Source organism: Macaca mulatta, chromosome 2, assembly GCF_049350105.2.
Source record: "Macaca mulatta isolate MMU2019108-1 chromosome 2, T2T-MMU8v2.0, whole genome shotgun sequence".
Classification (NCBI taxonomy): domain Eukaryota; kingdom Metazoa; phylum Chordata; class Mammalia; order Primates; family Cercopithecidae; genus Macaca; species Macaca mulatta.
Genome location: NC_133407.1, coordinates 20,969,683 through 20,994,169, shown reverse-complemented (window position 1 = coordinate 20,994,169; position 24,487 = coordinate 20,969,683). Strand labels below are relative to the sequence as shown.

The window sequence follows — 24,487 nt, the reverse complement described above, 5'->3', positions numbered from 1 at the left end:
GAGGAATTAGGCACGGGTCTTAAAAAGCTTGTAAAAAAAAAAAAAGGGCTATACGTGAAAGTACAATCAAGAATGTAGAAATGCACTGCTAAGAAAATATAGTGGGAAGAGGCTGATTCTGAATTGAGGGAAAGGGGACTGGAAAAGTTTTAACTGAAGAAATTATAAACATGAGAGAAGTATTTAGCAGTTATCGAACTTTTCCTACGAGCCAGGCACTGCATTGGAGTGTTTTATATATGTCACCCCATGTCATTCTCATAACAATCTTATGAGAGGGCACTGTCATTATTCCCATTAACGAAATTAGAACAAACATGGGGAGAATTTGCTGTAAAGGACATTCCTGGGTCAATTGGTGAGATGTCAATATGGACTGTAGATTAGATAGATAATAGTATTATTGTATGAATGCTGACTCTCTTGATTTTGATCATTGTTTTCTGGTTATATAACGAATGTCCTTTTTTTTTTTTTTTTTCGAGACGGAGTCTCACTTTGTTGCCCAGGCTAGAGTGCAGTGGCATGATCTCAGGTTACTGCAACCTCTGCCTCCCAGGTTCAAAAAATTCTCTGCCTCAGCCTCCCAAGTAGCTGGATTATAGGGGCTCGCCACCACGCCCAGCTAATTTTTGTAATTTTAGTAGAGACACGGTTTCACCATCTTGGCCAGGCTGGTCTTGAACTCCTGACCTTGTGATCCACCCGCCTCGGCCTCCCAAAATGCTGGGATTACAGGCATGAGCCACCACACCCGGCCAGGAATGTCCTTGTGTTTTTTTGTTTGTTTTTTTGAGAAGGAATTTCACTCTTCACTGAGGCTGGAGTTCAATGGCATAGTCTCGACTCACCGCAACCTCTGCCTCCTGGGTTCAAGTGATTCTCCTGCTTCAGCCTCCTGAGTAGCTGAGATTACAGGCATGCACCACCACACCTGTCTAATTTTGTTTTTTTGGTAGAGATGGGGTTTCTCCATGTTGGTCAAGCTGGTCTTGAACTTCCAACCTTAGGTGATCCACCTGCCTTGGCCTCCCAAAGTGCTGGGATTACAGGTGTGAGCCACCTCACCTGGCCGAATGTCCTTGTTAATAGGAAATTTGCTCTGAAGTATTTAGGAATAAAGGGGCATGATGTCATAAATTGACTCTCAAATACTTCAGAAAACGGTAATAATCAGGTGTTTGTGCATTCATGCGTATGGAGAGAGAGAGAGAGGGAGAGGGAAAGAATGATAAAACAAATGTAGCAAAATGTTAACAATTGGTGACATATGGCAGGTTGTACTGCTATAACAAAACACCATGGAGTAGGTGGCTTACACAACAGAAGTCTATTTTTTTATAGTTCTAGAGGATGGAGGTCCAAGATCAAGGTGCAGCATGGTCAGGTGGTCAGGTTTTTTTTTTTTTTAGGCAAAGTTTTGCTCTTGTTGCCCAGGCTGGAGTGTAATGACATCATCTCAGCTCACCACAACCTCCGCTTCCTGGGTTCAAGCAATTCTCCTGCCTCAGCCTCCCGAGTAGCTGGGATTACAGGCATGTGCCACCACGTCCGGCTAATTTTTTGTAATTTTTTGTATTTTTAGTAGAGATGGGGTTTCTCCATGTTGGTCAGGAGCACGGTCAGGTTATAAGAAGAACTCTTTTCCCGGCCGGCAGATGGGTGCCTTCTTATTGTGTTCTCACGTGACAGGGGGATAGCAAGTTCTCTGGTGCCTCTTCTTCTAAGGGCACTAATCCCATTGTGAGACCCAACTCTCATAACCTCATCTAAACCAAATCACCTCCTAAAGGCACCAGGCTAAATGCCATCACACTGGGGGCTGGGGCTTTAACATATGAATTGTGGGGACACACCACAATGTCTCCCCACAATTGAATTGTGGGGAGCAGTGAGTGATGGATATATTGGAAATTTGGTACTATTTTTGCAACTTCCTGTAAGTTTAGAATTATTTAAAAGTAAGATGGTAAAACAAAAAAGAAAAAAACATTGGCATAAAGTGTTTTTTGCCCAGGTCACGCAGCTGGTGAGTGGTAGGAAATGGTCTTTTCCTATCTTCTTTAGAACCCACTCTCTCAGATGCTGTACGGACACAGATGCTTTGTGACTTCTCATATCCTCCGGCATGGTCCACCTCCTCAATCATACCACAGCTGAGGACCAACTAGGCCCTCCCCCTTGGCTAGTGCTCTGCGGCTGGGTCAAGCAGATGCTCTTCCAGAATGTCTGGCTTCTCCCACTGCTTCCGGATTTGGATGAAACGCTGTGCTGCAGGACATAGGATCAGATAGATGAAGGGAAAGAGTGATGTAAGCAGGAATGCAAGATAGTTTCTGTCTGCAGAGCAAACTTTGGCCAACTGGGGCCGTGTGCAATGGCTCATGCCTGTTATTCCAGCACTTTGGGAGGCTGAGGTGGACGGATCACCTGAAGTCCGAAGTTCGAGAACAGCCTGGCCAACTCGGCTCTACTAAAAATACAAAAATTAGCTGGGCGTAGTGGTGGCGCCTGTAATCCCAGCTACTCTGGAGGTTGAGGCAGAATCGATTGAACTCTGGGAGGCGGAGGTTGCTGTGATCCGAGACGTGCCATTACACTCCAGCCTGGGTGACAAGGTGAGACTCTGTCTCAAATAAAACAAACAAAACCACAACAACAAAAAAACACACTTTGGCCAATTGGAAGCAGGAGGCAGGGTTTCCTCTACCTTCCTCTCTTTCATGGACTACCTCAATGTGAGAGAAGTTCTGTGTGCCAAGCAGACACCTGCACAACAGAGTAAAATATTACTTTATATTGTACTTTATATTATTATTGCACTTCATCTATTACTTTAATATATTATTATATTATAATTGTATAATATTTATTAATTAATATATAATGTATAATATATGTATTATATTATTGCACTTTATATATTACTTGATATTGTGCAATATATTACTTTGTATTGCACAACAGAGTAAAACATTACTTTATATTGCTCCATATCTTTTCTTGCCCCACTTCCCCTTTTCCCCATCCCAGCTGCCATGGGTTTGCACCTCTGAAAGGAAGCGTTAGCACTTTAATCCCTGCCTTGGGCTCTGTTTTCTAGAGTACTAGGGCTAATTAAAAAAAAAAAAAAAAAAAAAATGGCCAAGCGCGGAAGCTCATGCCTGTAATCCCAGCACTTTGGGAGGCCAAGGCAGATGGATCAGGAAGTCAGGAGATTGAGACCATCCTGGTCAACATGGTGAAACCTTGTCTGTACTAAAAATACAAAAATTAGCTGGGGGTAGTGGTGCGTGCCTGTAGTCCCGCCTACTCAGGAGGCTGAGGTACAAGAATCAGTTGAACCCAGGAGGTAGAGGTTGCAGTGAGAACTGCACTCCAACCTGATGACAGAGTGAGATTCCGTCTCAAAAAAAAAAAAAAAAAAAAAGACTATGCTATACTGCCCCTAATCTGAGCTGAGTCCTAAAGACAGGTAATATTTTGACAGCCAGAAATTTGAGAGAAAGGCAATACAAAAAGAAGGAATGGCTTTATTTATTTTTGAGACAGCGTCTCACTTTGTCACCCAGGCTGGAGTGCAGTGGCATGATCATGGCTCATCACAGCCTCACATTCCTGAGTTTAGGCACTCCTCCCACTTCCGCCTCCTAAGTAGCTGGGACTACAAGCAAGTGCCACCATGCCCACATAATGTTTTTAATTTTTAAAATATTTTTGTTGAGACAAGTTTTGCTATGTTGCCTAGGCTGGTCTCCAACTCCTGGCCTCAAGAGAGCCTCCTGCCTTCCAAAATGCTGGGATAACAGGCATGAGCCACAACTAGGCCAAAAAGTAGGAGTGGTCTTAGGTAAAGCATGAAGGATAATGGTAAATGGCTTGCTGAGGCTGTAGTATGGGGCAGGTGGGTGGTAATGGGATACAGGGAATGACTTTAGATGCAATAAGGCCGGGAACAGTGGCTCATGCCTGTAATCCCAGCACTTTGAGAGGCCGAAGCGGGAGGATCACCTGAGGTCGGAAGTTCGAGTCCAACCTGACCAACATGGTGAAACTCCATCTCTACTAAAAAAAATTAGCCAGTGTAGTGGTGGGCATCTGTAATCCCAGCTACTTGGGAGGCTGAGGCAGGAGAATAGCTTGCACCTGGGAGGTGGAGGTTGCAGTGAGCCAAGATCATGCCATTGCACTCCAGCCTGGACGACCGAGCGAGACTCTCTCTCTCTCTCTCTCTCTCTCTCTCTCTCACACACACACACACACACACAGAGCAATAAAAGATGATTGGCTTAAATGCCTGCTGTAGAGTTTAGACAATATTCTGTGGGCATTAGTGAGCCATGAGGACTTTTTGAGGTAGGATGAATAAAATAATAATAAGAATGGTGATGATGATAAGAATGAGGAAGATGATAGTAGCATTACTAATGAAAACTAATGTTTATTAAGTACTTATTAATACTATTTGCTCATCTTTGTACTAAGCATTTTTCATAAATTATTTCCTTTTATTCTATTAATAATCCTATGACATAGGTACTGTTATTATTCCCTAAAGCTTAGAATGGTTAATAAACTTGGCCAAGGTTACACAGATTTTGAACACTAGAATTCCAAGCACTTTGCCACCAGAGCTGATTTTGGGAAAAGTGTGAAAGCTAGAGACATTAGAAGTAAGGCTGCTCATAGTCAAAGATTTTTCCAGCTTTTACAAAAAGATAGAAAGAAATGCGAAACACAACTTTCCTTGCCTATATTTATTTTATTTACTTATTTATTTATTTTCTTGAGATGGAGGCTGGAGTGCAGTGGCCTGATCTCAGTTTACTGCAACCTCTACCTCCTGGGTTCAAGCAATTCTCCTGCCTCAGCTTCCTGAGTAGCTGGGATTACAGGCATGCTCCACCATGCCCAGCTAATTTTTGTATTTTTGGTAGAGACAAGGTTTCACCATGTTGGCCAGGCTGGTCTCAAACTCCTGGCCTCAGATGATCCACCTGCCTTGGCCTCCCAAAGTGCTGGGATTATAGGTGTGAGCCACCGCATAGGGCGTATTTTCTCCTTCTTTTGTTTTACTTCAGCCACACTGGACCCCTTGCTGGTCCATAAACACCTCAGGCTCACCCTCACCTCAGGGCCTTTGTACTTGGTGCTCCACATATCTGGAAATCCTCACCCCTCCTCTAACTACACCTAGCACTTCCTAGCCTCCCTCCCTGTTCCATAGTAATCCTTGGGTTGCTATAACAAAATACCACACAATGAGTAGTTTAGCAACAACAGAAATTTACTTGTTACAGTTCCAGAGGCTGGAAAATCCAACATCAAGGCTCTAGCAGACTAGGGATCTGTGGAGGGCCTGCTTCAGGTTCTTAGACAGCAGCTGTCTTCTTACTGTATCCTCAGATGGTGGAAGAGGCAAGGAAGCTCTCTGGGGTCCCTTTATATGGACAGAAATGTCATTCATGAGAGCTCTGCCTTTATGTCCTAATCACCTCCCCAAAGATGCTACCTCTTATACCATCACCTTCGGGGTCAGAATTTCAACATATGAATTTGTTGGGATGGGGGGCAGCAAAAACGTACACACCCTAACAGTCACTGTCTAACATACTGTGTCTTCTAATCAGCTCTTCTGTTTAGGATCTGTGTGCCCCCACCACTAGATTGTAATGTAAGCTCTATTGTGTTCACTGTTGGGATGCTGTAGCATTCAAAACAGTATCTGCCATACGGTTGAAATTCAGTACAGTAAGTGGTTAAGTTAATTAATTAACTTTTGGGGGTGATTGTTCTGCAAGGCACTTTGCTGTTGCATTAGCTTAGGATGAAAAAGATAGGAGGTCTTGGAAGCCCAGGCCTCTGTGGGTCTCCCTGTAAAACAGCAAAGGGTTTAGATAGATACTTTCCTTTTTTTTTTTTTTTGAGAGGGAGTCTCACTCTGTTGCTCAGGCTGGAGTGCCGTGGTTTGAGCTTGGCTCACTTCAACCTCCACCTCCCAGGTTCAAGGAATTCTCCTGCCTCAGCCTCCCAAGTAGCTGGGATTACAGGCGTGTACCAGCACGCCTGGCTAATTTTTGTATTTTTAGTAGAGACAGAGTTTCACCACGTTGGCCAGGCTGATCTCAAACTCCTGACCTCAGGTGATCCACCCGCCTTGGCCTGCCAAAGTGCTGGGATTACAGGCGTGAGCCACAGCGCCCAGCCTAGATACATTACTTTTGCGATGCATAGGTCAGACCATTCTTCAGGAATGAAGGTCTTACTCCTCCGCTGGCAGCCTTTTTGGGGTATTATCTCAGCCGAAGAGAGGTGCCTCGTTAAATGTCACACTTTTGTCTCAGGGCAGCCCAAATCCAGTGACTGATGTGTGTACATTTTAGAGGCCCTGACCTCTTGCTTCAGTTTAGGACAATTCTGAAGTGTCCCCCATCTTTAGAACTCCCCGTGGGGTTGGCTGTGGCCTTCATTGTGTCTGTGTGGTAGCTCCACCTCTTCCTGCGCCCAATTTTGCTTCACTTTCTTTCCTTCCACAGGTGTGGATTGCAAATGCACTGCCCTGTACACTTCCTGCACACTAACTCCATCTCAGAGTCTGCTTCCCAGGGAACCCTACCTGTGCTAACTCCCCAAATCAAGATGCTTCTCTATTTCTGATATTTAGACTCATGAAGACTGACTCTTTGTCATCATAGGGAAAAACAGACTGCCTCCTGGAAAAGACGATTAGCTTAATAAAGGCCAAGAGCTAATTTACCTTGGAACTCTCAAAATCAATGGCTTGCCATTACTGAGGAAATACAAAACATATCCAAGCAGTTCTAAAGAAAGGGATTGTTATCACTGGGGCTTTGGGAATTTTAGTGCTATGCTCAGGTAACATATATGCTTTTAACTGGGGCCTCCTGAAGATAGCTCTTGCCCTTTTATGAGAATGCTGGGAAGACCGTAGTCTTCTCTGTACCTAGGCATCTAAAAATAATCAGAGTTAATGGAGTCTAACTTTCGGGAAGGCTGGGGCAGGGAGGGGGTAAAGTGAAGTAGTTACAGGTTTTTATACATACTTCTGTGTTACTTCAACATTTTGGGAGAAAATATTTAGGTTTACTTTTCCAAATCAAATGAACAAAAATTTCAAAGACTATAAAATAAAATACATGTTTTCTGAACATCATCGAATCTGGGGACACAGGAGTCCACCCCGGGGCGGTGTGCCTGCTGTTGCCATTCCAGCCCTTGCTCCCTGCTGCTACTCCCTATCAAATACATCCGAGCAGATCTTGAACCATCTTAGGTGCTGCTTCCAAGCATTCTGTGCTGACAACACAAAGACCAACCTCCTTACCACAATATTGAATGCCTTTTACAGTCAAACTGCAACCAGATACTCCAGGTTCCATTGTAAGGCTTGGAACATTTTCTTTCCTCCCTGCCACTGACTTTCAGAACCACTTCCTATTCCCTTCCCAGCTCTTTGTTTTTGCATCTACTAAAATTCCTCTTTCTCTCTTCTTCTAATTCTGTGCCTGCTTTAATGTCACCTGTCTACCAGCCTTCAGACTGCCCCGGTCCTCCATTCATCACTTCCACTTTTGTTCTCATGCAGCATCTTGTATTTATCGCATATCTAGTTTTTTTCTTTATTAAAAACATCACAATATTAGTAAATGTTTATGTGAAAAAGAAACATTAGGCCTAGCGTGGTGCTTCACGCCTGTAATCCCAGCACTTTGGGAGGCCAAGGCAGGTGGATAACCTGAGGTCAGGAGTTCGAGTTCAGCCTGACCAACATGGTGAAACCCCTTCCCTACTAAACAAATACAAAATTAGTCAGGCATGGTAGTGCACGCCTGTAATCCCAGTTACTTAGGAGGCTGAGGCAGTTGAATCCCTTGAACCTGGGAGACGGAGGTTGCGGTGAGCCGAGATGGCATCATTGCACTCCAGCCTGGGCAACAAGAGCGAAACTCTGTCTCAAAGAAAAAAAAAAAGAAAAAAGAAAGAAAGAAAGAAACCCTGTCTCAAAAAAAAAAAAAAAGAAAGAAAGAAAGAAAGAAAGATATATATACAATTACAGGCTGGACGCAGTTATTCACCCCTGTAATCCCAGCACTCTGGGAGGCTGAGGCGGGTGGATCACTTGAGGTCAGGAGTTCCAGACCAGCCTGGGCAACATGGTGAAACCCTGTCTTTATTCAAAATATAAAAATTAACCAGGCATGGTGGCACATGCCTGTAGTCCCAGCTACTCTGGAGGCTAAAGCAGGAGAATCGCTTGAACTCAGGAGGCAGAGGTTTCAGTGCACCGAGATTGCACCGCTACAGTGAGCCTAGATTACACCACTGGACTCCAGCCTGGGCAACAGAGCTAGAATCCATCTCAAAAAACAAGTACATAGAGTGTCAACTGTGCATCCCTTCACCCATGTTTTTATTCAGAAGCTGGTTGGTGGAGTTAGAAGAGGTACACAGTATACAAGTGCTCATTATATTATTTCGTATACATTTTTGTATCTGAACTATTTCATTCAAAAGTCATAGTCTTTCCTTTTCTTTGCCACTCATCCTGTTTGCTAGAAAAATGATTGTTAATAGTTTATTGGGTGCTCATTTTTCTAGAGCATTTGCCATGCTTCCAAACCTATAAGTAGACAAAGATACGTAATTTTTTATACACATGGAACCATACTATACCTGTTGTTCTATAATTTAAAATAAATTAATAGGCTTTATTTCTTAGAGTGGGTTTAGGTTTAGAGAAAATCAAATAGATAGGAGTCCTCAGCTGGGTGCTGTGGCTCATGCCTGTAATCCCAGCACTTTGGGAGGCTGAGGCAGGCAGATCACCTGAGGTCAGGAGTTCAAAACCAGTTTGACCAACATGGTGAAACCCGGTCTCTACTAAAAATACAAAAAAAAAAAAAAAAAACAACAAATCGCCAGGAGTGGTGGTGCACACCTGTAGTCCCAGCTACTCAGGAGGCTGAGGCACGAGAATCCCTTGAACCCGGGAGGCAGAGGTTGCAGTGAGCCGAGATCACGCCACTGCACTCCAGCCTGGGCAACAGAGTGAGACTTGGTCTCAAAAAAAAAAAAAAAAAAAGGAAAGAGTCCTCATTTACTCCCCTCCCCGTTCATAGTTTCCCATGTTATTAACATCTTGCACTGGTGTGCTACATTTGTTACAATTGATGAGCTAATATTGATACATTATTATTGGCTAAAGTCCACAGTTTACATTAGGGTTTACTCTGTGTTGTACATGTTATGGGTTTTACCAAATACAGTCGTGTATCCACCATTACAGTATCACAGTATCACACAGAACAGTTTCACTGCCATAAAAGTCCTCTGTGCTCTGCCCATTCATCCCTCTTCCCCTAACCCTGGCAACCACTGATCTTTTTACTGTCTTTGTACTTTGGCCTTTTCCAAAATGTCATATAGTTAGAAGCATACAGTATGTAGCCCTATCAGACTGGTTTCTGTCACTCAGCAATATGCATTTAAAGTTCTTTCCTGTCTTTTCATGGATATAATTTATTTTTAAATAAATTGAAAAATAAAATAAAATGAAAATAAAATAAAAAAATGATAAAAATAAATCAGTGGATATGAATATTTTCCCGTGTCCTTACCTAGAGATCTACCTTTTGCTCTTTAATGTCTACATACGCATTTTACAGTACGACTGTACAAACAATTTTACTCTTTTTCTTTTATTTATTTATTTGGTTATTTCTTTCTTTCTTTTTTTTTTTTTTTGAGATGGAGTTTCACTCTGTCACCCAGGCTGGAATGCAATGGCATGATCTTGGCTCACTGCAACCTCAGCCTCCCAGGTTCAAGCGATTATCCTGCCTCAGCCTCCTGAGTAGCTGGGATTACAGGTGCCTGCCACCACACCTGGCTAATTTTTTGTATTTTTACTAGAGCTAGGATTTCACCATGTTGGTCAGGCTGGTCTTGAACTCCTGACCTTGGGTGATCCACTCGCGTTGGCCTCCCAAAAGGGCTGGGATTACAGGCGTGAGCCACCATGCCTGGCCTGATTTTACCCTTTTTCTTCTTGACATACACATAGTTTGTTTTTTTTTTTTTCAAATTTTTGAATTGTCTGTTTAGCTCCTACTAAACTTTGTACTTCTTAGCCTTAAAACATCATATTCAGTAAAAAGTCATTATTGTTTCTATCAACAAAGAAGACTTATTTATACAAGAAAATGGTGGTGGTAACTCAAAGAAAGAAGACAGAAGGGTCCTATAAGCGATGACAGAGGCATTTAGAGGAGGGAAGGTGCAGCAGGCCGGTACCAGATGATCAGGAAGGACTTGACGGAGGGGTGGGCTTTTAAATCGAGCCTTGGAAGAATGGGTAGGGACTGGGACGACTGGGAGATTTAGATCCTTTCTGTTTCTAAAATGAAGAAGCCACAGCCTGTTGGTGCTGGCATCGGCCTTGTTGCTCAGCAGCCTGAGGGCTTGGAAACCTGCCCACGCTGTCTGCTAAAGCCTTCTCCATCTGCCTTGCTTCACCCGAGAGAGCATGGAAAGGAAAGGCAGGCGCGCTATTAAACAGGGCTTCCTGAAAACATAGATGGGTATGCTTGTGCGACTCCCAGGCAGGCCCTGACCAAAAAAGGCAAGGAGGCCTGGCCTCCAAGAGCTCTTGTTCCCAAAATATTCTTTGCTTGTGAAAATCAAGTAAATGCCAAAGGACTCATGGGGTAATTGCCTGATAGCTCCTGGGGCTACAATCTCATAACATTTCTTACCCTCTCTGGTACAGAAAACATCACGATACAACTCATCTTCTTCCTCACTGACTGTTCTCATACTCAAGAACCACATGTTAGTCACCTTAGCTTCTGTAGGATCCACTCCGCAGAGTGACCCTGGTGTTGGCTGCTGAGTGACTGCCGTGGTTTGAATGTGTCCCCCAAAGTTCATGTTTTGGAAACCTACTCCCAATGCAACAATATTGAGAGGTGGGACTTTTAAGAGGTGATTAGGTCATTAATGGATTATTATTATTATTATTATTATTATTTGAGACAGGGTCTCATTCTTTCACCCAGGCTGGAATGCAGTGGTGTGATCACAGCTCACAGCAGCCTCGACCTCAAGGGCTCAACTGATCCTCCCACCTCAGCCTCCTAATAGCTAAGACTACAGGTATGCACAACCACACTTTGCTCATTTTCTTTTTCTTTTTTTGTGTAGAGACAAAGCTTTGCTATGTTGCCCAGGCTGGTCTCAAACTCCTGGACTCAAGTGATCTGCCTGCCTTGGCCTCCCAAAGTGCTGAGCTCATGGGCATGAGCCACCATGCCCAGCCCAAATTAATCTTTTTATTTTTATTTTTTAAATTTTATTCTTTTTCCTTTTTTTAAAAAAAAAGAATTTTTTAAGTCTTATTTCTTATAGAGGCAGGGTCTCACTGTGTTGGCCAGGCTGGTCTTGTACTCCTGGGCTCACGTGATCCTCCCCTCTTGGCCTCCCAAAGTGCTGGGATTACAGGCATGAGCCACTGTGCCTGGCTATGGATTGGTGTTTTTAGCACAGGAGTGTGTTAGTTACTGTGGGAATGGGTTTGTTATAAAAGTGAGTTCAGCACTCTTTTGCTCACTCGTGCCATGTGATGCCTTTTGCCCTGTTATGATGCAGCAAGAAAGGTCTCAGCAGTGGAAGCCTCTGGATCATGGACTTCCCATCCTCCAGAACAGTGAGCAAAATGAACATCTTTTTTTTGAGACAGAGTCTCACTCTGTTGCCCAAACTGGAGTGCAATGGTGCAATCTCGGCTCACTGCAACTTCTGCCTCCCCAGTTCAAGTGATTCTCCTGCTTCAGCCTCCAAAGTAGCTGGGATTACAGGTGCCCTGTAATCACCACGCCCAGTTAATTTGTCTATTTTTAGTAGAGATGGGGTTTCACCATGTTGGTCAGGCTGGTCTTGAACTTCTGACCTCAGGTGATCCACCCAACTCAGCCTCCCAAAGTGCTGGGATTACAGGCGTGAGCCACTGCGCCTGGCCATGAACATCTATTTTTATAAAGCACCCAATCTGTGGTATTCCATTGTAGCTGCACAAAACTGACAACTAAATGAACAAACGTTGTTAGAAGAATACTTCTTGGCCTGGTGTGGTGGCTCACGCCTGTAATCCCAGCACTTTGGGAGGCCGAGGCAGGCCTATCACGAGGTCAGGAGTTCGAGACCAGCCTAGCCAAGATGGTGAAACTCTGCCTCTACTAAAAATACAGAAATTAGCCATGTGGTGGCAGGCGCCTGAAGTCCCAGCTACTTGGGAGGCTGAGGCAGAGAACTGCTTGAACTCGGGAGGCGGAGGTTGCAGTGAGCCGAGATCATGCCACTGCACTCCAGTCTGGTGACAGAGCAAGACTGCATCTCAAAAAAAAAAAGAAAAGAAGTTACTTCTCCTAATTTGGGTCTCCCTAGAAGCAAACTCTGGGACAAGGATTCCTGTGTAAGTTGTTTAGTTGGGAATTAATCCCAGGGACACCATAAGAGAGAGAGGAAGTGAGATGGGGAAGAAGCGGGGAAGCAGCCAATAAAAGGGTGTGTTATTAAGCAGGTTTTCTCTGTAGGCAGCTGGAGTCTAATCTCAGGGAAGCTCTGGGAAATGGTACAAAACATTTCCTCAGAATTATCCCACCCCAGGGTGAGGTGGCTCAAATAATTTATGTGCCAAATCCTGAGAGGCATTTGTTGAGGGCTGGTCCTGGGGGTGTCACAATTTCCCAGCCCTTTCAACCGGCCGCACATAGGACAGGGTGGCCTTCCACAGTTTCAGAAACTCCCTCAGGCTCCATGATGCAGATGCTGGAAGGTGGAAGTCGGCCAGAGCACACTGACATGGAAAGTCTGAGGGAAAGTCTATGGGCGAGGCACACACTGCATTTTCTACACCACTTTCCAGGGAAAAATGTCCACAGGAGACCTGAAACTTCTCCATGGCATTTGTGACAATTGGCTGTTCCTATACCCATCCCACAGCTGAACTGAGAAGAAACTTAGTACATTTCAGGGCAAATGATTTCATTGCTGGCAACTTCAAGTGTTGAAGTGCTTTCCCATGTTTCCTAAAATCTCCCTGTTGCTACATTCCCCGGTGGCTGCTAGTTCAACTCTCTGGAGCTGCTCAAAACATCTAAAGCCTTTTCTTCATGTCAGCCTTTTCTTCATGTCAGCCTTTAAATATCTGAAATAGTCACAATAGTCACCCTGTATACCCATGGTTCCCTCTTTTTTAAACATTTGCAGTTCTTTCAACATAATCCTCACATGATATGGTTTTGAGTTCCCAGCCATCCCTCACACACCTAAGAAAAAATTTTTATAAAGGGAAAATAAAATATCCACTAAGGACCATGTACTAAATTGCCTTTAAACACTGGCATCTCTTCAACCCACATTCTTCAAATACATGATGACAACATAGTGAGAAAAGAGGCTGGGCTTCCTTGGGGAGATGGATGGAGGATGAAGGTTGTTAACAAGACTCAGTGTCCCCTCTACATTCCAGCACAATTCAACTCTTGTTACAAACTTGCATATACCTACAACAAAAAGAAAGCCCTGCAAGTAATTGTTGTATCTTCTCCAAAGGCATATTAGTGATTTGGGTTCTTGTTCTCTACCCTTACCCCAAACTGTTCATGAATGTATTCATTTCAGTCATGTGCAGCACTTTTCCTGAGTGGACTAGGGGAAATTGATTTTCTCCATCTTGTTACATTTCTAGCACAGTCTTGTCGAGCCCCCTGCTCCTTTCATAGACTAATTCCTTGCCCAGCAGTTGCTCAGCTTTCCTGACAAGGTTTATAGTACTTTCTGTAATGCTCATTGCACCCCTTGGAAAAAAAGATTATTCCTGTTACATTGCAGAAGAGGACACTGAGGCTCAAAGAAGTGAATATTTTTGTCTAAAGCTAAAATGGGAACCTAGGCTTGCCTGACTCTGAGCAATTTCTGTTATCTCTTTCCTGTTAGGATCCATTCCTCCTTATTCTGGTACAGCGCCCACATTTATCTTTTGGAAACCACCCCCTCTACTTACTTCAATCTTTGTTATTTGGGTGACGATGTCTCCACCCTGGGTTCCAGGCACAAGCCAATCACCATACACTCTTCCCTTGGCCAGTTATTGGTTCAAAGATGAGCACGTGACCAGAGTTAGGCCCTTATTTAATTTAATTAATTAATTTATTTTTTGAGGTGGAGTTTTGCTCTGTTGCCCAGGCTGAAGCACAGTGGTGCAATCTCGGCTCATTGCAATCTCGGCCTCCCAGGTTCAAGTGATTCTCCTGCCTCAGCCTCCCGAGTAGCTAGGACTACAGGCACACACCACCACGCCTGGTTAATTTTTGTATTTTTAGTAGAGACAGGGTTTCACCATATTGGCCAGGCTGGTCTCGAACTCCTGACCTTGTGATCCACCCACCTCATCCTCCCAAAGTGCTGCGATTACAGGCATGAGCCACTGTGCCCGGCCAGGCCCTTATTTTAATCCAATGAAAGAAAGCAAGAAATTCTTCTTTCCAATGAGACTAGAAGTCGTAAGGGTGATGTGAGCCTGAATCTACCAGGAGCCACCACGTAAAGCCTAATAATGGAGCCATCAAAGAGGATAACTGAGATAAAGGGGAGAGGGGGTGAGCTCAGATGGCATCACTGGAGTCCCTAGATTCAGCTCAATCTATTTATCTCTGGACTACTTCTCTGTTACAGGATCAATAAGTCAAAATCAGTCTGTCTCTCTCTCCCCACCCCACCATGTTCTTCTCCCTCTGTCTCTTTCTCTCTCTTCCCCTTCCTCCCTCCCTACCTTCTAAGCAAGTTTGAGCTGAGATTTAAAATTTGCAACAGATCAACCAAAATAATCATAGCAAATTAGTACTCCTCTCCCCAAGCTCTTCCCACGACACTGCACAGATTACATTTTGATATAGACACCACACATATCCACATCCACGCAATCATTTATTTTTTTCAGACCCATTTGCTCTCACAAACTGATATGGTTTGGATGTTTGTCCCTTTCAAATCTCATGTTGGAATGTGATCCCTAATGTTGTAGGTGGGGCCTAGTGGGAGGTGTTTGGGTCATGGGGGGCAGATCCTTCGTGAATGGACTGGTGCCATCCTAGTAATAATGAGTGAATGCTTGCTCTATTAGATCACGAGAGAGCTGGTTGTTAGAAGGAGACCAGCACCTCCTTTTATCTCTCCCTTTTGTTCCCTCTCTTGCCATGTGACACACCTGCTCCCTCTTTGCCTTCTGCCGTGAGTAAAAGATTCCTGGAGCCTCACCAGAAGCAGATGCTAGTGCCATGCATCTGTAGCCTGCAAAACTATGAGCCAGATAAACTCCTTTTCTTATAAATTTCCCAGCATTGGGTATTCCTTTATAGCAATGCAAAATGGAACAACACACACTTTGAGAGAAGTGGGGGCTGGGTCTGTATTAAGTTGCTAAAGTCTTTTTTTTTTTTTTTTCCCCCGAGACAGAGTCTTGCCCTGTCGCCCAGGCTGGAGTGCAGTGGCACGATCTTGGCTCACGACAACCTCCGCCTCCCGGGTTCAAGCCGTTCTCCTGCCTCAGCCTTCCGAGTAGCTAGGATTATAGGCACCCACCACCATGCCCGGCTAATTTTTGTATTTTTAGTAGAGATGGGGTTTCACCATGTTGGCCAGGCTGGTCTCGAACTCCTGACCTTGTGATCCTCCCACCTCGGCCTCCCAAAGTACGGGATTACAGGCATGAGCCACCGTGCCCAGCCTATAGTCTTTTTTATAAGTGAAGAAACTGAGACTCAGAGAGGCTAAATGACTTATCTGAGATCATACAGCGAGCCAGTGGGTGGCAGACCTGGTAGAAGGACCAGATCCTGGGTCTTAGGCCAGTGTTCTTTCCACTGTATCTTGCTGGATTCCTGGGCTCATGACTCACCTTAATCAACAAGCTGTGTGATTTTCCAAAAGAGTTCATCTCTCTGGACTTTAATTCTCATCTACAAAATGAGGAAGTTGGCAACTATTCCCAAGGGCTCTTCCAAACTTGTATTCAGGTGCTCCATGATATTGCTTCATAACTGTGCCTAGGACTGGCTGGGTTGACTCGAAGACCCTAATGAGAGAATGTCACATCAGTCAGCGCACACACACACATACACACTCATGTACACACCTGTTGTTATGGTCTCTAGTGTTTTTGTACTGAGAAGGAGCAAACATTGGTAACAACCCAAGAGTAATAAAATAATTGTGTAGATGCCCCGTACCCCATCTGCTCTATTGCTGTTTTTAAAACAAGTGCCATGTGCTTTAATCTTTTTTTCTTTCAGTCCTCAAATGAAATAAAGCAGTCTTTGTGTTGCTGCATTTCCACTGACAATGAGACCACGGGCTCTGCACCAGTCCTGGGTTACTCACTGAGCTCTGCATTGGGGAGTGGGAAAGTGGAGGAACTGAAAAGCCTGCCTCCTCCCAGTTCCTTAGGTATGGAGACAAGGTTCAGACACAGCTCTGAGCCAAACATGTGTTCTCCCAGCTGGGGCCTATGGCTTCTCAAGATGTCAAACAGGGAAATAGTATGTTCACACACTGATGTATTACTGATAATTTATTTCTCTCTCTCTTTTTTTTTTTTTTTTTTTTGAGATGGAGTCTCGCTCTGTTGCCTAGGCTGGAGTGCAATGGCGCCATCTCAGCTCAATGCAACCTCCGCCTCCTGGGTTCAAGCAGTTCTCTGCCTCAGCCTCCCGAGTAGCTGGGATTACAAGCTCCCCCCACCACGCCCAGCTAATTTTTGTATTTTTAATAGAGACGGGGTTTCACCATCTTGGCCAGGCTGATCTTGAACTCTTGGCCTCATGATCCACCTGCCTCGGCCTCCCAAAGTGCTGGGATTACAGGTGTGAGCCACCGCACCTGGCGATAATTTATTTATCTTATTATTTTATTTTTATCAATACCAAAGACCAAGACCAGTGGTTTTTTGTTTTGTTTTGTTTTTTGTTTTCGAGATCGAGTCTCACTCTGTTGCCCAGGCTGGAGTGCAGTGGTATGATTTCAACTCACTGCAACCTCCGTCTCCCAAGTTCAAGTGATACTCCTGCCTCAGCCTCCCAGGTAGCTAAGATTACAGGCTCCCACCACCACGCCCAACTACTTTTTGTATTCTTAGTAGAGATGAGGTTTCACCATGTTAGCTGTGCTGGTCTCAAATTCCTGACTTCAAGTGATCTGCCTGTCTTGGCCTCCCAAAGTGCTGGGATTACAGGTGTGAGCCCCTGCACCTGGCCCAAAACTAGTGTTAATGAGAATCTAAATCCTACTTAGACTACTTGCTTGTTGTGGGCACCTCCCGGGCCTTCATTTACTTTGCAGATTCTTTTAGTCGCTCTTGGACTTTTCTTTTTCCTGCATACTGCTTTAAAAGATTTCTAAAAGGAATAGGAACACAAAGGATATTGCCTTGCTGTATTTTGTTGAACCCTAATTGTGTCGGAAAAAACTTAAACCATCTGTCTGCTGTTCTCACACCACAACAACAATGAACTTCTGTGAGCAAATGTGTGGGGGTTTCTCCCCACACACCATGCAAGCAATCACTTTCGCAGTGGATCCCAGCTGTATAGCATCAGAAACCACAGGATGAGGGCTCTGTCTCGCAAGTCCGCCCCCACTCCTTCCCACCAGTCATGAGTCTAGGCTTCTGGAACATTTGACCAACCAGCTTTAACTTGGGGTTTTCACAACCCCCTCCTTGTGTTGGATTAATTTGTTAGAGCAGCCCACAGAACTAGGGAAATACTTATATTGACCAATTTAATGCAAAGGATATCTTAAAGGACAGAAATAAACAACCACATGAAGAGATACACAGGGTGAGTTCTAGAAGGGTCCCTGAGTGCGGGAGCTTTTGTCCCTGTGAAGTTGGGGACATGCTCTTGGCACATGGATGAGTTCTTGTTCACTTCCCTGAAAGCTGGGGTATGGGGTGAAAGTTCTACCCCCCTCTAACCCTGCCTTGTTCCTTCTGGTGACCAGGCCCCCATCCTGAAACTACCTAGGGACTGCCAGCCTTGAGTCAACTCAGTGTATGAAAGACACTTATCACTCTGAATATTCCGAGGATTTCAGGAGTTGTGTGCCAGCACACAAGGTCAAAGACCAAATACATATTTCTCAGTATTACACCAATACAAATCCTTCACAGTGAACTGCAATCGACTGGCTTGTGAGAATCTGGACCATTAGCAACCCAAAAACGTTTCTTGAGTTCCCGCACTCTCCTCGTGCACAGCTAGCTGGGATCCACCTGCCTTGACCTCCCAAAGTGCTGCGATTACAGGCATTATTCCACCTGCTTCATTGCTCCCTTCATAAGGGAGACACTATGTCCTGACAAAGCATTACTTGCCCAAAGTAATGTCCTGTACTCTGTCTGTTCTTTAGCAAATCAGCATTACACTGTCACACGTTCACCTTTGACTATCCCAGATGTTATTTCTGAATTCGGAATTAATTTTAGTTAATAGGACTTTAAAACTTTTGCTGGAGTGGGAGGGTAGGTGAGTATACTTGAGTGTAGAAGCATATTCCAAAGCTCAACAAAACAACAGCAAAGCCTCACTCATTGTTTCATTTAGAATAAGGTGGAACGTGGTCTTCCATGTGAAGGACAAAAAGGCACTTGGTATAATTCTGACTTTCTCAGGAGTCAGGGGCTCTCTCTTTTATTTTTGTGAGACAGGGTCTCACTCTGTTGTCCAGGCTGGAGTGCAGTGGCACAATCACGACGCACTGCAGGCTCTACTTCCTGGGCTCAGGTGATCCTCTCACCTCAGCCCCCCAAGTAGCTGGGACTATAGGTGTGCGCCACCAGGCCTGCTTTTTTTTTTTTTTTTTTTTTTTTTTGGTAGAGATGGGGTTTTGCCATGTTGCCTGGCTGCTCTCAAACTCCTGAGCTCTAGTGATTCACCTGCCTTGACCTCCCAAAGAGCTGTGATTACAGGCATTAGCCACCGTGCCCAGCCCAGATTGGTCTATTATTGATGTCCAAGCTCTTTCAGAGAGAACCTTAATGAGTTCTCTCATTAAGGTTGGGCAATATGTACATTTTAACACTTCAAGAAGGGAAGGTGATAAAGTTCCCAGATAGATTTCCTGCTGCACAAACTGACAAAAATGTCCTAGAGTTCAAGATGTAGCCATAAAACATTGGGGTGTTGTTTCTATAAGAAGAACACTTCTGTCATGGCGTCCATATGTAGAAACCCTGCCCTGTGTCATAAGCCTGGATCCCTCTGCTTAGATGCAGACAGTCCCTTAATATGGACATAATTATTGAACCACTGGGGAATTAAAGACCAAGAGTACTCATGAGGCCAGGCATGGTGGTTCTCACCTGTAATACTAACACTCTGGGAGGCCAAGGCAGGAGGATTTCTTGAGCCCTGAAGTTCAAGACCAGCCTGGGCAACACAGGGACGCCTTGTCTTTAAAAATATAAAAGTAACTCAGCCAATTGTGGTGGTGTATGCCTGTGGTCCCAGCTACTAGGGAGCCTAGGGCAAAAGGATCTCTGGAGCCCAGGAGTTTGAGGCTGCAGTGAACTGTGATCATTGGATCACTTCCTTCCAAACTACGCAAGAGAACGAGACTGTTTTTCTTTTTTTAAAAAAAGAGTGCTCATGGAACAGCTGGCCTCAGAGCAATGTCTCTTGTTAAACTGTTGGCAACCACAGTATCAGCTTGCTGTTCCCTTATAGGCATAGAACAAAATTTGTTTCTGCAGTTTCCTGAAATAACTTCCTGGTCTAATCTAATCTTGCCAATCCCTTAAGGGCCAGCTCAAGCCCCATCATCACGGGTGCCATAAAGACATTCCCAGTTACCTCTGTCTAGCCACAGCCTGCCATCCTAAGCTGTCTTACTTCCTTCTTCTTAGCCAGAATCTAATTCAAACTCCCTACACCCCGCCTTTGTTCTTGGTCTATATTTTGGAGGTTTTTACCTCTTCTTATCTCTTCCTCTTTCTCCCTAACATCTTTCTGATTTCTGGAGCTCTGGATCCTGTGTCTCATTTCCCGTATCTAGCCTCACACTTGCCGCTGGTATCTGATACTGATATGGTTTCTCTGGAAATGACCACAGCTCCCTTCTTTGGCTCCAATATTGGTACTTGTCTTTTGGATTTTGTCCACTAGTGAAAGATCTGGATACTGTCCCTGACTCCCTCCATTCCTGGAACCTACCTCAGTGCTGACCTCTAAGGCCAGCTAGTTTCTGGTCCTGTCCAAAGGAAACTGGACAACCATAGCAAGAAATGTTTTTTCCTTGGGCTAAATGTTTTACCCCACGTAGGCAGTAACTCTCTTGATGTGGGACAACAAGTCATAAAACAGGTAAGGCGTAGCCTCGTAAGTTTAGGAGTTAGATGTTTCTGAGTTCTAATCGCAGCTTGCCATTAAATTCATTTCCTTTTTATGATCTTGGGCAAGTAATGAGCCTTTCTGAACCTCAGTTTTTTTCTTATCAGTTAAATGGGAATAATAGTACTTACTTTATAGGATTAATGGGACGATTAATGAGCAATGAAGTGCAACTTTGAAATGTTAACAAAATCCTTCCACACTAGTACAAACTCTAATGCTTCGTCCAAGGGTGGTGTGGAGAGAGTGTGTGTGTGTGTGTGTGTGTGTGTGTGTGTGTGTGTGTGTGTATGTTACCAGGAAACAATTTCCAAGAACTGTCAGGATCTATGCAGAATATCTGGCACACAGAAAGCACTCAATAAATGTAAGCTTAAAAGAGAAAAGCCCGCCGGGTGTGGTGGCTCACACCGTAATCCCAGCATTTTGGGAGGCCGAGGTGGGCGGATCACTTGAGGTCAGGATTTCAAGACCAGCCTGGCCAACATGGTGAAACCCCGTCTCTACTAAAAATACAAAAATTAGCCAGACATGGAGGTGCACTCCTGTCAGCCCAGCTACTCGTGAGGCTGAGGCAGGAGAATCGCTTGAATCCAGGAGGCAGAGGTTGCAGTGAGCTGAGATCGCATCACTGCACTCCAGCTTGGGAGACAGAGTGGGGACTCTGTCTCTAAAAAGAAAAGAAAATAAAAGAAAAGAGAGGATTGAAAGTCAACAGATGGGGCCGGGCATGGTGGCTCACGCCTGTAATCCTAACACTTTGGGAGGCCGAGGCAGGTGAATCACCTGAGGTCAGGAGTTTGAGACCAGCTTGGCCAACATAGTGAAAACCCGTCTCTACTAAAAGTACAAAAAAATTTAGCTGGGCGTGGTGGCAGGTGCCTGTAATCCCAGCTACTTGGGAGGCTGAGGCAGGAGAATTGCTTGAACCCGGGAGGCAGAGGTCACAGTGAGCCAAGATCGCATCACTGCACTCCAGCCTGGGCAACGACAGTGAGAGACTCCATCTCAAAACAAAGAGAAAGTCAACAGATGTATCACCATCCTTCCAGATCAGAAAAACAGGCTGGGGCAAAGGGCAGTCACTTACACTTACTTTACAGATTTTTCTGGGGTTTAAGCCTGCTGTGGAAATTTAAATTTCTTTCTTTCTTTTTTTTTTTTTTGAGATGGAGTCTCACCAGGTGCAGTGGCTTACGCCTGTAATCCCAGCATTTTGGGAGGCCAAGGTGGGCGGATCACCTGAGTTTAGGAGTTCAAGACCAGCCTGGCCTGGCCAACATGGCTTAACCCTGTCTCTACTAAAAATACAAATTTTTCTTATCTTTTCTTTCTTTCTTTTATTTTATTTTTTTGAGACAGAGTCTCTCTCTGTCACCCAGGCTGAAGTGCAGTGGTGCGATGTCAGCTCACTGTAACTGCCATCTCCCTGGTTCAAGTGATTCTCCTGCCTCAGCCTCCTAGGTGTGAAAGCACAGTGAGAGCTTACTTAGTAAAGGAGGCAATTGACTCATGGACTCTGGATTACTTGGTTTGCATGTGAAAGGTTTTTTTTTCTTTTACCTAGTAAAGGTAAAAAAAAAAAAAAGTAGGTGAGACCTTTACTATTTCTAGGAATTGGCTAGCCATTAGAGAGTCAGTCCCTCCAGGCTGCAAAAAGCCGCAGATGTCAAAGCACCCAAAACCCGTGGTTAACACAGGTTTCAACAATCATTGTCAGAGCCAGGGACTGTACTAGTTTGCGAGAGCTGCTATAGCAAAATAACACAGACTGGGTTCCTTATACAGCTATGAGAAATTTGTTTTCTCACAGTTTTGGAGGCTAGAAGTCCAAGATCAAGGTGTTGGCAAGGTTAATTTCATTCTGAGGCCTCTGTCCTTGGCTTGCAGATGGTCACCTTCTTGTTGCATCTTCACATGGTTTTTTCATTGTGCATGCACCTCTCTGGTGTCTCATTGTGTGTCCAAATTTCCTCTTATTATAAGGACACCAGTCAGATTAGATTTGAACCTACCTTAACAGCCTCATTTTAACTCCACCTCTTTCAAGGCCCTGTCTTTAAATACAGTCACATTCTCAGGTACTGGGGGTTAGGGCTCCAACATATGATTTTTAGGAGGAACAGCTTTTCGATCACCTGAAAATAAGACATGGATTTGGGGCCAGGTGCAGTGGCTCATGCCTGTAATCCTAGCAATTTGGGAGGTCAAGGCGAGTGGATCACCTGAGGTCAAGAGTTCGAGACTAGCCTGACCAACATGGTGAAACCCTGTCCCTACTAAAAATACAAAAATTAGCTAGGCATGGTGGCACTGCCTGTAATCCTAGCTATTTGGGAGGCTGAGACAGGAGAATCACTTGAACCTGGAAGGCAGAGGTTGCAGCGAGTGGAGATCGCACCATTGCACTATAGCCTGGGTGACAAGAGCGAAACTCCATCTCAAAAGAAAAAAAGACATGGATTTGGTAGAGGGAAAGATACACACATGAGGACTATGAGCTAGCAACATTTGGGTAGTATGTGAATATGACCTCATTCGTATCTATGAGCTTTGGGGGCCTAGAGCCATTTAGAGTACACAGATGTTTGCTTATGTGAAAGATTATCAATAAATCTATACGGCCAGGCATGGTGGCTCAAGCCTGTAATTTCAGCACTTTGGGATGCCAAGGTGGGCGGATCACCTGAGGTCAGGAGTTCAAGACCAGCCTGGCCAACATGGTGAAACCTCATCTCTACTAAAAATATAAAAATTGGCTGGGCGTGATGGCGCATGTCTGTAATCCCAGTCATTCAGGAGACTGAGGCAGGAGAATCACTTGAGCCCAGGAGGCAGAGGCTGCAGTGAGCCAAGATCGTGCCACTGCACTCCAGCTTGGGCGACAGAGTGAGACCCTGTCTCAAAATAACTAACTAACTAAATAAATAAATAAAATAAATCTATACTGAATCAGGATTCAATCAATACCAAAAGCCAATCCCCATAACTCCAGGGGGATCAAATCCCCTTTCAAAAGGACATCGATCATATTTATTGCATTAATAGTTAATGCCCTGAAAACGTAGACCCTGGCTCCTCTCTCTGACAGCAGAAGTTCATTCAGATATTGCAGGGAGAGATAGGGTCAACAGGCTTGACTGTCTGAAAGACAGAAAATGATATACAGGTTTTAAAGTTCAATGGACCAACAAATTGGTCATTGACTCGTTTCTCCTCTGCCCTGGTCAGTAGAATCTTGTATAGACTGTCTTCTTGAACACACACACACACACACACACAAACCCCAAATTTGTTGCAGCCCACCAAATTTCTCCCTCACTAGATACCATGCAGGACTCTAGAGAATTCCTTTCATGCCCCCTATGCTCTGCTTGAAGAGGTGGTTGGGAACAGCTGGCGGAAGCCATGCTGCTTGTCTCTCCTCCTGCCCATGCCCCTTCCTTCTCACAGGAAGCATAAAACCTTTATGATGAATAAAGAGAGAGAGGGAGAGAGCATAGGTCCTGCCAGGAATTCTGACTCCAGCTCTTCAGGAGTAAACGGTCCAGATTTGTCAATAACCATGGTGTTCCTAGCAGTATTTGGTTTTTGTTTTTTGGGGTTTTTTTTGATGGAGGTCAGGAGTTCAAGACCAGCCTGGCCAACATGGTGAAACCTCATCTCTACTAAAAATGTAAAAATTGGCTGGGCATGATGGTGCATGTCTGTAATCCCAGATTACATCCCAGATCACTCTTGTCGCCAAGGCTGGAGTGCAATGTCACGATCTCAGCTCACTGCAACCTCTGCCTCCCAGGTTCAAGTGATTCTCCTGCCTCAGCCTCCTGAGTAGTTGGGAATTACAGGCACACATCACCATGCCCAGCTAATTTTTGTATTTTTTGTAGAGACAGGGTTTCATTATATTGGCCAGGCTGGTCTCAGACTCCTGACCTCAGGTGATCTGCCTGCCTCAGCCTCCCAAAGTGCTGAGATTACAGGTGTGAGCCACCAAGCACAGCCTTATAGCAGTATTTGAA

General features: G+C 44.6%; 1 long non-coding RNA gene across 3 annotated transcripts in view; it reads left to right on the top strand.

Annotated features, from left to right (window-relative positions):
* The window catches only part of LOC144339502 (uncharacterized), a 45,665-nt gene that overhangs the window by 8,544 nt on the left and 12,634 nt on the right, over positions 1 to 24,487 (top strand). Inside the window, exon 3 of one of the 3 annotated variants that reach the window (XR_013414509.1) lies at positions 11,079 to 11,175. The exons of 1 other annotated variant lie outside the window; for it this stretch is intronic. This is a non-coding gene — a long non-coding RNA (uncharacterized LOC144339502). Of the gene's footprint in view, positions 1 to 11,078; positions 11,176 to 15,534; positions 15,983 to 24,487 lie in introns of those variants that run through there. One more of the 3 variants, XR_013414510.1, reaches the window with a different exon arrangement.